Here is an 11,140-nt window from a genome sequence, read left to right on the forward strand (position 1 = left end):
CCATTTTCTAATTCCACAAGTAAAGTAGGTGCATCTATTGTGGTTATCCCTAATCTTTTTGCATAGATTGGTGAAATGAAGGAATGTGTACTGCCATAGTCAATCAAGGTTTTCAAGCTTTTACCTTGATATTCCAATGGAGTTTGAGTCCTTGGTTCAACAGTTCCTCAACTTGTGTTTGGATTTTTTTTTTCAATTTGATTGTGTCTATAAGGTGCTTTACATGGTGGTTGAGAACCTAGGATTAAATCTATTTTATGATCTTCAGGACGTGTACGTGGTAAAACCAAGTGGCAAATCAACAACAAAACAATCTTTAAATTGTGAAAGAAATTGTGCATGTCTAGGATGCATCTTATTTTTCTTAGCTTCAATTTCATTCACTCATACTAAATATGATTTACTACATTTTCTCAATGCACGTTTAGCCTATGTATGAAAGCAATGGAAAATTCTCAAATGTGTGCAATCCATGTAATGTGATTTGGTTTCTGTTAAAATGTATTTTCATGGAAGTGGAATAATCTATGTCAAGCTATATTTGTGATGCCAAGGCATTCCTAAAATAATATCACTAGCTTGCAAAGGCACAACCAAGAAATTTCTGCGCTCAACATAATCATTGATTTTAATCTCTAAATCATGCACTTCTTGTGTACTATTGTATCTAGTGCCTAAGAATGCAGCCTTTATGCGATAATGAGTTGGATTAGTAGATAAATTCAATTCTTTTACCAACTTTGTGGAGATAAAATCATGTGTTCTTCCATCATCATGCAAAACAATCTTTTCTTGACCATGCACAAAACATTTCATGGTTAATAACAAATGAGGATTTGGCATACCTGGTAAAGTATCTGAAGTATCGTTGATATCATCATCATCTTCAATGAATTCTGGAATATGTTCATGGTTCTCATCATCAGTTGTTCCCAAGTAATTGATTTGAACAACTTGCTTCTTGGACTGACAGTTCGTTACTAAGTATCCATGCTGATGACACTTGTAGCAAACCATGAGCTTTGCTTTAGAGACATTATTGGTAAGGGCTGAAAGTTTGGGTATATTGGGATTTGGCTAGAGGGAAGGCTTAGGATTTGAATTAGTAGTTGATGGTACAGTAGGAGGTCGAGTCCCAGGTTTACGGAAAGAAGAAAGAACAAAGCAATGTTGATTGATTTTTTAGAAATTAGATTTTAATTACTTTGTACCAAATTTACTATTAATTGAAAGTTGTTGCGGTCACTTTTCTCATCCACAAATTTTATCCTCCGCATCATACACTAAAGAAATCACATCCTCCAAAGTCTTTGACTTGAATATATTCACTTTCGCATATAAGTGACCAAGCAAACTAGGCATGTACTTGTGCTTGTGGGTTGTCTTAGAAATATCTTCAAGCATTTGAAGTTGAAGTAAGGCACTCCAAAAATGCTCAGTGTATTGTGGGATGGATTCACGATATCTTTGTTACAGAAGATCCCATTGTTTGATGGCTTTCTCATGGAATTGAGGTGGAAGAAAATTTTGTAAAAAAATATTTTGAAAGGCTTCCCAAGTAGAGGGACAATCAATACTCTTATGCAGACAACAATCCACCGTAATGATGCTCTGTCTATTAAATGGTTAGTGATGCATTTAAGTTTATCTTTTTTAGCTTATTACTCTTCACGAAAATGGTTAGTGATGCATTTAAGTTTATCTTTTTCAGCATATTACTCTGTCTACTAAATGGTTAGTAATGCATTTAAGTTTATCTTTTTCAACATATTACTCTTCATAAAAATAGTCATCAAACTGACTAATGAAAGAGAGAAAAATTTTTCCATCATGTTTCCCATTAAAAGTACGGAATTTAAATTTTCTTTTACTTATCTTGGCCTCTTTCCTAAGAGCGTGTGCCTTGAGCATTGCATCAATAATATGTCGAATGACATCTTTAGGTTGCACTCTGTCTTACTCAATAGCGGATTGTTGAACTACATCCAATTGTCCTTGCAAGTTTTGGCGTTCCGTTCGCTCTTCTTGAAGTTGCATCATGATTAGGTCACATTTGATCTGTTCAATAGTCGGCTCTGGCAAATCACCTTCACCCATAAAATCATCCATGTTTTATGATTCAACATCCTGCAAAAATCTCAAACAACCTCACACTCAAATTTTTGTTAGAAGGATGAACGTAGCTCAAATTTGGGTTTACAATGCTTGCTTTTTATGGGGTTTAAAAAAATGTATTTTCTTTAAACAAAATAGGAGGAAGTAGCATATGAGTAGGTACTTCAAAATTTCATAGGCGGCTTGCAATATGCTACCATCACAAATTTTCTCTTGCGATCTCAACAATTGGGACAGCCTTGTTCAAGCACAAACATAATCTTCTTAGGCCTACACATGATAGTGCTCTTGCTAAATCTAGTTCAGCAACACTACGAGTGTGAATAGAATTTGAAGAAGCTTCAAAACCAATGCGGTGTAAAAGATAAATTTGTGAGCATCCACTTGAGGAATTAGATTTGTGATTTGGATTATTAATCCTTGTTGGATGGCTTAATAAAAGTTGACTTAAGCTTTAAAACTTAAGTAGTCGATTTGATCGCCGTTGATATCATCGCTAAAGACACACTCCCACCCATGAATCATAAATTTTAAGAGCTTTGTACCTCTTTTAAGCTTCTCAAGCTTATATAAAACTCAAAATTTATAACTTTTTTTCTACTTCTCTTTGTAAACTCACAACTTTGTTTGGGAGTATGTCCGCCAGTCCTTTGCCTCTCTTGTGTGTGGTCCTTCACGATTAGAGGGTGCAATAGGGGGTTCTTCACTGCTAGGAACACGCCTATATTGCCAGTTTGTCACAAGATAATCTGTAGATCCCATTCATTCCATGTACTTTGCCTTCCCACGAGATGGTAGGTGATTGGAAGCTCTTGATCTCAGCTCCACTCTGATACCACACTGGTGCACAGATCAAATGCTGGACGCGTGTGTAGTGAACGCCGGAAGGTCCCCAAGAACAAAGAACTCTAAAAACCTTCATAATTTTTAGTGCAAGAAAATGGAAATTTGCACGACAAAAGACAAAAAGATACCAATTGGGTACAATCTCCCCCCATGCCCTGTGTGAGCGCTTAATCCTCAAGCTAAAAAATAGGCCACTTTACAAATATCATGCTTTTACATTTGCGCTTGTGTTTGCCTAAACATAAGGTAAAGAGTTTGGGTGTCCAAAAGTCAAGTTGTGTCTAAATACAAATATCAAAAAATAAAATATTTAACCGAGCACTTATGTGCATACAAAATAATAAATATTTTATCAAGCACTTTAATAAATAAGTGCACTTAACTAAATATTAGTGCCACGCCTTTAGTAATAATGCATGCACCCATAAAAAGTAGTAATTCTTCTAAGCATTTGGATTCATGCCATCGCCTAGTTCTACGTAACGCTATCGTCGCTTGCTCTACATATCAACTGAAGCATTCACAATTGCTAGAAAATAATTAAATAAAATCCAACAAAAGTGAATACCTAGCAGTCTTCAAGTACAAAATAATTAAATGCGTTGGAACTTTGTCCTACCCTTAATTTAATTCGAGTGCACACTCTAAAGTTGTAAATTTCCATTAATTTAATATGTATTTTATGGAATCACATGTTGTGGAATCACCCATTTTCCAATAATTAATCTAACACTCGAAAAGGATAGGTGTCCCCATCAACTTCTCGCACAAGGAATCCATCTTGTGTAAAAGCCCCGGCAAATAAATAGTTTTACAGAATCCACCGAAAACACTGTGAAATATGCCTTCTAGCATCAATATCACTAGAAATCTCCACTATATCATGGAGTGGAGATTTCCACTATATTAGTATCACTAGAAATCTCGCATAAGGTGTCCCCATCAACTTCTCACACAAGGAATCCACCTTGTGTAAAAGCCCCGGAAAATAAATAGTTTTACGGAATCCACTGAAAACACTGTGAAATATGCCTTCTGGCATTAACATCACTAGAAATCTCCACTATGTCATGGAGTGGAGATTTCCACTATATTAGTATCACTAGAAATCTCCACTATATCATGGAGTGGAGCCAAGGCATCATCATCAAAACATTGTGAAATATGCCTTCTCGCATCAGTATCACTAGAAATCTCCACTATATCAATATCACTAGAAATCTCCACTATATCATGGAGTGGAGCCAAGGCATCATCATCATAATAGGGCACATGTGCCACTAGTAAACAATCCAAAGAATGTCTCTCAATCACATCCATATACCAACATATAGAATCCCAACAAGGATAGTTAACCTAGTTTGCATGTCATAATCTAATGGAGTAAGGCGATACACAAGAAATAGATATCTAGGGAATTCTTGCTGCTCTCTACCCATCCTAGATTGACCAATTCCACACTTAGGAGAAAAGACACTAGCATAATCATGGCACTAGTAAGTGTAACCTATAGCATCCTACATGGAAGTGGTACCATAACGTCCAAAATAAGTGTGACATTGCCAACACAGGACTTTAGTGCACACAAGTAGATGACACTAAAAAGATATACAACCAAACGATATATGATACTACAAACAAAAGAGAACCACAAAAGATGTACCAGAACATGCCTCACCTCACAGAGTATACAAACATGTTATGCGTCTGAAATCGAGGAATGCTATAAGGTCTTGTATGCATCGGATTAGGACTATCATCATCAAGATGAGGTCTGAGCACATCCATCCACAAAATCTCCATACATGTATCCCATGAAGAATATTTCCCCCCAACAAACAAAAGAAAACACCATAATAAGCAATAATTTTTTTTAAATAATTTATCTACACTATTCAACCAAAACTTCTCGACTAAGTAGAAAAGGTTTCAAGCAAAGACCCTTAACTCGAAAAGGTGCATGAATTGCCTCTAAGTCTTGAATATCCACCACTGAACCGTTATCATACACTTCTTTTACTTGAAATGGACCTAACCATCATATACAAAGTTTCCTTGGAAATTATAGTTGACTATCACACAAAAAAACTAAATCATTCTTCTATTAATCTTTAAGCTTCAAGCATCTATCATGCTAGGCTTTCCTTCATTTATAACAGGCTTCAATAAGTTGTAAAGAAAACATACGATCCTCATCCAGCTCAACTAACTTGCATAAGCAATTATAAGTTATTCCTACTCACTAAGGTGACTACATAATGCAATACACAAAGTAAGAACTTCCAACTCAATAGGAAATACAGCTTCAGTCCCATAAATCAAACTAAAAGGTGTATTATTAGTTGTTACCTTATAAGCAATCCGATATGCCCATAGTGCTTCTGGTAAATGCTCATCCCAATCACATCTATTCTCAACTACTGTTTTGGTTAAAATTGCCATCACAATACGATTAGTAACTTCAATAACATTGTTGACACAAGGATAATAAGGGGTAGACTTCTGATGTTTCATTTTATAAAGATCTATCAATTTCAAAAGTAATTTATTCAAAAAATGAGATCCATGATTGCTAACCAATTCTAGTGGATAGCAAAAGCCAATAATAATATTCTCATAAAGACATAAAGCGACATCCTTGCCCTTATGAGTCTTAAGTATTTTAGCTTTTACCCATTTAGTTACATAATCAGTATATACCAAAATATACCTAGTAGAATGATATCACGTAGGTGGAACAATTGGATCAACAAAATTGATACCCCACTTCTCGAAATGATAAGGGCTAATACAGGGGTTAATGGCATTATAGATTGTTTAGTCGATCTCCTAGTACGTTGACATTTATCACATTTCCTACAGTGTTCATATGCATCCTTATATAATGTAGAACACCAATAACCAAGAAAAACCACTTTCTTCACTATCAAATCTCCTACAAAGTGGCCACCACAAAGTTGATCATGTAACACAGTTAAGATTCATGGTACTTGATCTTCTTGAACACACCCTCAATAAAATTTCTCATAAGGAAAATACTTATGTAGATAGCATGGCATCAAAACATAGGATTGTGACTACAATAAAATATGACAACATTCATGCTTTGTTGTAGTTAGTGGATATTTATCCGTGCTATGAAAATTAGTGATATCAACATACCATGGTATTGTGATAGAAACTTCAAACAATTGAGTGCCACGTAAGTAATCATCTATACCTTTCTCTATATCGCTCATATATTGTCTATAATTAATCAAGACATATGGTCTGTAGGAACATGTCATCAACCCACTCAAGTAATGACTTCAAAATCAAATTCATGAAAAAGCAACATCCATCTGGTAGCTCGGCCACTAAGTTTAGGTTTATTCAATAAGTACTTTAGTGCTTCATGATCGACATAATAAATAAACTTATTGACCAACAAATAATGTCTAAACTTAGTAATAACAAACACCATCGATAAACATTATTTCTTATTTGTTGTATATTTTTGTCGATGTCACTTAAATTATGACCAGCATAATAAATTGGGTGATTGTTATTCTTATTATCTACTTGGCATAAAACCACTCCCACGGTATCCATAAAAGCATCAGTATGAATATAAAACTCTTTAGACTAGTTAGGTGAGACTAACATTTGTCCTTCAACTAATCTAAATTTTAATATCTCAAATGCAACTTGGGATGTTGAATCCCTATCATAAGGTTGATTCTTCTTAAGTAAGGCAATTAAAGATGCAGCTATTGCTTCAAATGACTCAATAAAACACCGCCAAAAATTTAAATGACCAAGAGATCCTCGTAATTGCTTTAAATTTTTTTGTGCAAGTAGATCAACAAATTTTTGTATTTTTGCCATATCCATTGCAATGCCATCACTCAAAACTATATGGCCCAGTAATATGCCTAGTGGTACTCCAAAAACACACTTCTTTGGATTTGAAGAACTCTTGTACTCTCACAACGTTGGAATACTTCTTCCAATCAATTAGCCATATTGTCTCATCACCATGCACACATAAGTCATCTAAGAAAACTTTCATCCATTTAATCAGAAAATCTTGAAAAACTATCATCATTGCTCTCTAAAAAGTAGCTGGTGCATTACACAAACCAAATTGCATTACCTTATAGGAAAAAGTCCCCCATTTTTTAGTGAGTAGTTTTTGGGTTGATCTCCAAGGTTAATCTAAATTTGATTATAACCACTAAACACATCCATAAAAGAATATAATTTATTTTCATCTTCTGTTTCAGTTTGAGTATCAAAAAATGAAGATTCTCATTTGCTTCACCCTATATATGACAATCTAAATAGTGAATAATCCTCTTGAGCTCTACGAAATTGGTTGGAGCCATTGGTTCGTCCCATAAAATAGGTGGCTCAATCCCATCACCGTAAATTGTAAAATCCATAACTTTTGTAGAAGGATGTGGTAAATTCCTTTTAATACCACACTCACCACTTACACATGTAGATAAACTTCCCATCCTTCATCGTAAAGACACTCCTCAATCGAGATGATTTATTCGATGGAATTGATGATAAAGCCAAGGGAAGTTTGTAGCTCCCTCCCCCCTATTAATGGGTACCATGACTCTTCCATGTTTTAATGTTGAATTCGTTCCTACTTGCAAACACTGATCATTGTAGCTTGCATAACTAATTGATCCATCGATTATGATTGTACTTATTCCATGTTCTACTTCTCTTGTAATATTTGCTTAGCAAATGGTTTGAAGCACAATATCTTATAAATGAGTCATCTCCTCATCGTGAAATAATTGTAAGGATCGAGCCAACTTTTTGTTCTTTAATTCTTCACACTATATCATAGCTTTATCTATTTGTAGTTGAGTGATTTTATTCAACAATGGTTGAATGAGATCACCATCATCTACAACCTCATCTTTATTATATACAATTTCATCCTCCAATGCATCCACTGAACAAGACACAATTCTTTGGGCATCTCAACTACTTAATGATGAGGGCTAAATTCATCTTCCCATTTTTCTTCTCAATCAATCATTGTAGCAAAACATGAAACAACTCCACCATTTGAAGGATCATTATCTTTTTTACAAGAGAAGGACTAGAAAGACATATAGGTCCTACTACTATGAGATTCTCAGATCCTCTCTCTGCAATAATGGAAGTGAAGTCGTTGAATGGATGAAGGTAATTGATCAAACCCAAATGGAATCTCATCCCTCTACATAAGAGGAAAGGTATCATGCGGATCCTCTGTCAACATTTCATTAGTCCCCAATACTGTTATAAGATCTTCAATATTATCTGGCTCACACTTGTCTCCTCTATTTCATCTCTGGAATTAAACCCAAAAAAGATATATTGAAAACTATCATGCTCTTGCATTTCATTAAGAGTTGACCTTGTACATTCCATCACTAAGCTTCTAGCATCAATATAAGAAATTTCGCATTTATCTTCCACATTTTTCTCGTCCATAGAAACTTCTAATAAATCTGATAAACATTATAGAAAATGCAATCAACCAATTGGCTATATCACTATCACTATCCTCTTCTGAAGAGTAGTGCACAGAATATTTCCCCATTCTTAAAGGTTTTGCAACATTCTTTTGGTGCGCCATATTGACTGTTTTCTTGTCCTCATTTAATGAGGCTCAATGATGCAAATTTTCTATATAAACATGCATAATTTTTCCCTGTCTCCGAACTCTCATGTATTTCCTCATTAGTTATAGAGGCATCAGATTTATTCGTATCCATGCTTTCCTCCATCACTTCATGTAAAAACTATCTTACTACAATTGTCAATTGCACCCGATCATGCTTGGGTCCTATCATGATAATACCTTTGTGCCAACTTTGGTCGCATCTTGATTGCAACAACCAAAGTCTACCTAAAATAATTGGATAAGAAGTAGCTCGTTGAATGGGTTGCACGACCATGAAATTAATGCTAAAATCCAACCCTAATATCATAGTCGGACTTTGATGTAAGAGACCTAAAGGTGCTACTTTTTGTTGATCAACTAAATATAGGACAATACTTGTAATCTCCTTCTTATTACTCAACCCTAGTTGAAGCATCGTTTTCCTTTGTCATTAAACTCACTACTACCCCACCAACCAACTGGGCCCCAAATATCAAGTGCTTCATCACTGCCATGTCTACAATCGGAGCCTCTGGATCCAAAAATAGATCCACAATTCTTAGAGATCTAACACCCTTATCCGCATTAGCAATATTTGTATTGGGTGAAACAGTGGTAGGGCTACCCCTTTTAGCCCTCCGTTGACAATATATCTCCCTTCTACATGTAGGGGAAATTTTTAGTAATTGTCTTAAGTTAATAGAAAAATGTAAACCGTCCAACTCATCCCATATATCAAAATATTTCCTTTGTTCCTTATTATCAACTTTAATTGCTTGTGATGCTCTCAATCTTTGAGGAAACAGAGCCACTCCCTCCTTAATCTTGGGGGAGTTTAAAGGAATATGAAAAATCAGTTGATCTTCTGAATTGGGTGGGGAATCTCTTGCATCTTTTTCTAGATCATGATCTCCTAAATGTTTTGATAAAGGTGTCTCCTATTTTAGAGTTTCCAGCATAGCACTATTAGGCTCAGTCAAACCTGAACCATGTTCTTTATCTAAGATAGTTGTTGGGTTTGATTTTGAATGAGTGATTGCTCCAATCATGACATGTGAATTAAAAGCAACATGTTTTTTCTTAATTGTTGTATCCTCTAAATCTTCTGCAATTTATCCAAATTCACAGTTGAATTAGTAATGATTGTAGCGTTATCTTGATTTTATGAAGAGGTACCTTTCCCTGTAAAATCCTTCTCAAAATGACCCTCACGGCCACACTTGGCACATAAAGGAACATAATCCTTTCTTTTCAATTCATTTGGGAAAAACCTAGCTACATGTCCAAGTTTCTCACATCTCCAACAAACCACACTTGTTTCGTAATGATTGTAGCGTTATCTTGATTTTATGAAGAGGTACCTTTCCCTGTAAAATCCTTCTCAAAATGACCCTCACGGCCACACTTGGCACATAAAGGAACATAATCCTTTCTTTTCAATTCATTTGGGAAAAACCTAGCTACATGTCCAAGTTTCTCACATCTCCAACAAACCACACTTGTTCCTATGTTATTATTCTTCCTTTTGAAATTAGGGTTTCGAAATGGTGAAGGTCACCCCTCATTTCTAGAATACCCTCCTTGTCCTTGATTCCTTGGCACTGGAGGTGCCCCTTAGGTCAGCATAGCTCTCGGCATAAATGGCTTGTTAGGAGGTCCTATTGGATAAGTCACGTTTTGACTATCCATATAATTATAATATGTTTGCATTTGGGCTACTTGCTGTCATAGATGAGTCTGTTTACCCAACACTGATCCTCCACATGATTGTTTCTCAAGCAATACCCACAAAACAAATAGCTTGGCTGATCATGCACCACTCTACTTGGTGTGGGGCATTGTGTCACTAAATGTCCAAAACCATGACATTTCCCACACTAGGTATTAGACCTTGGTGGTGTGGGATTCCCTTGACTAGATGCTTGAGTTGTTCTTATGGTACTAGTAGGTTGGCTAACACCATAAAATCCCTTCACATTGGGATTTACTTATGCTAAAGTCTCTTTCTTTATATTCACCAAAGATTTAGCTATTAACTTAGTCACTTAAACTCATCTAAACTACGTTCTCCTACAGATGTAGTAACTGTCAATGGTGGTGGATATATTGGGGGTATTAGATATAGATTTAGTCCTAAATATGGAAATGATGATGTTTGACCCCCACACTTGTCATATAAGCAGCATGAGGGCCTCTGGACCTCCTACATATTGTGCGATAGCTGCCATGGATGGCGACATACTTGAGGGAACTAATCCAAGGTTATGGTATAACCCCTTCCTCCTCAATTGTCCTAACTACACCTCTTCCCACCAACATGCCTTTTTATTTGCATCTACTAAATTAGCTTGCCGTTTGAGGGTTATCGTTCTCTCATAGCTTTCCGTTTGCCTCTCCCAATCGTAATGTGACTTAGTTCCAATGGAAGATGGCTCTCCAATGACTTTTTCGATTTTTAGTGATAAAATCAGCCCACCTTGCAAAGTATTTTGCAACTCTTTATTTAGTTTTTCTAACTACTTCATT

This window comes from Lygodium microphyllum, chromosome 7, assembly GCF_053477565.2.
Source record: "Lygodium microphyllum isolate KBCC chromosome 7, Lygodium_microphyllum_v1.1.10, whole genome shotgun sequence".
In the NCBI taxonomy this organism is placed as follows: Eukaryota; Viridiplantae; Streptophyta; class Polypodiopsida; order Schizaeales; family Lygodiaceae; genus Lygodium; species Lygodium microphyllum.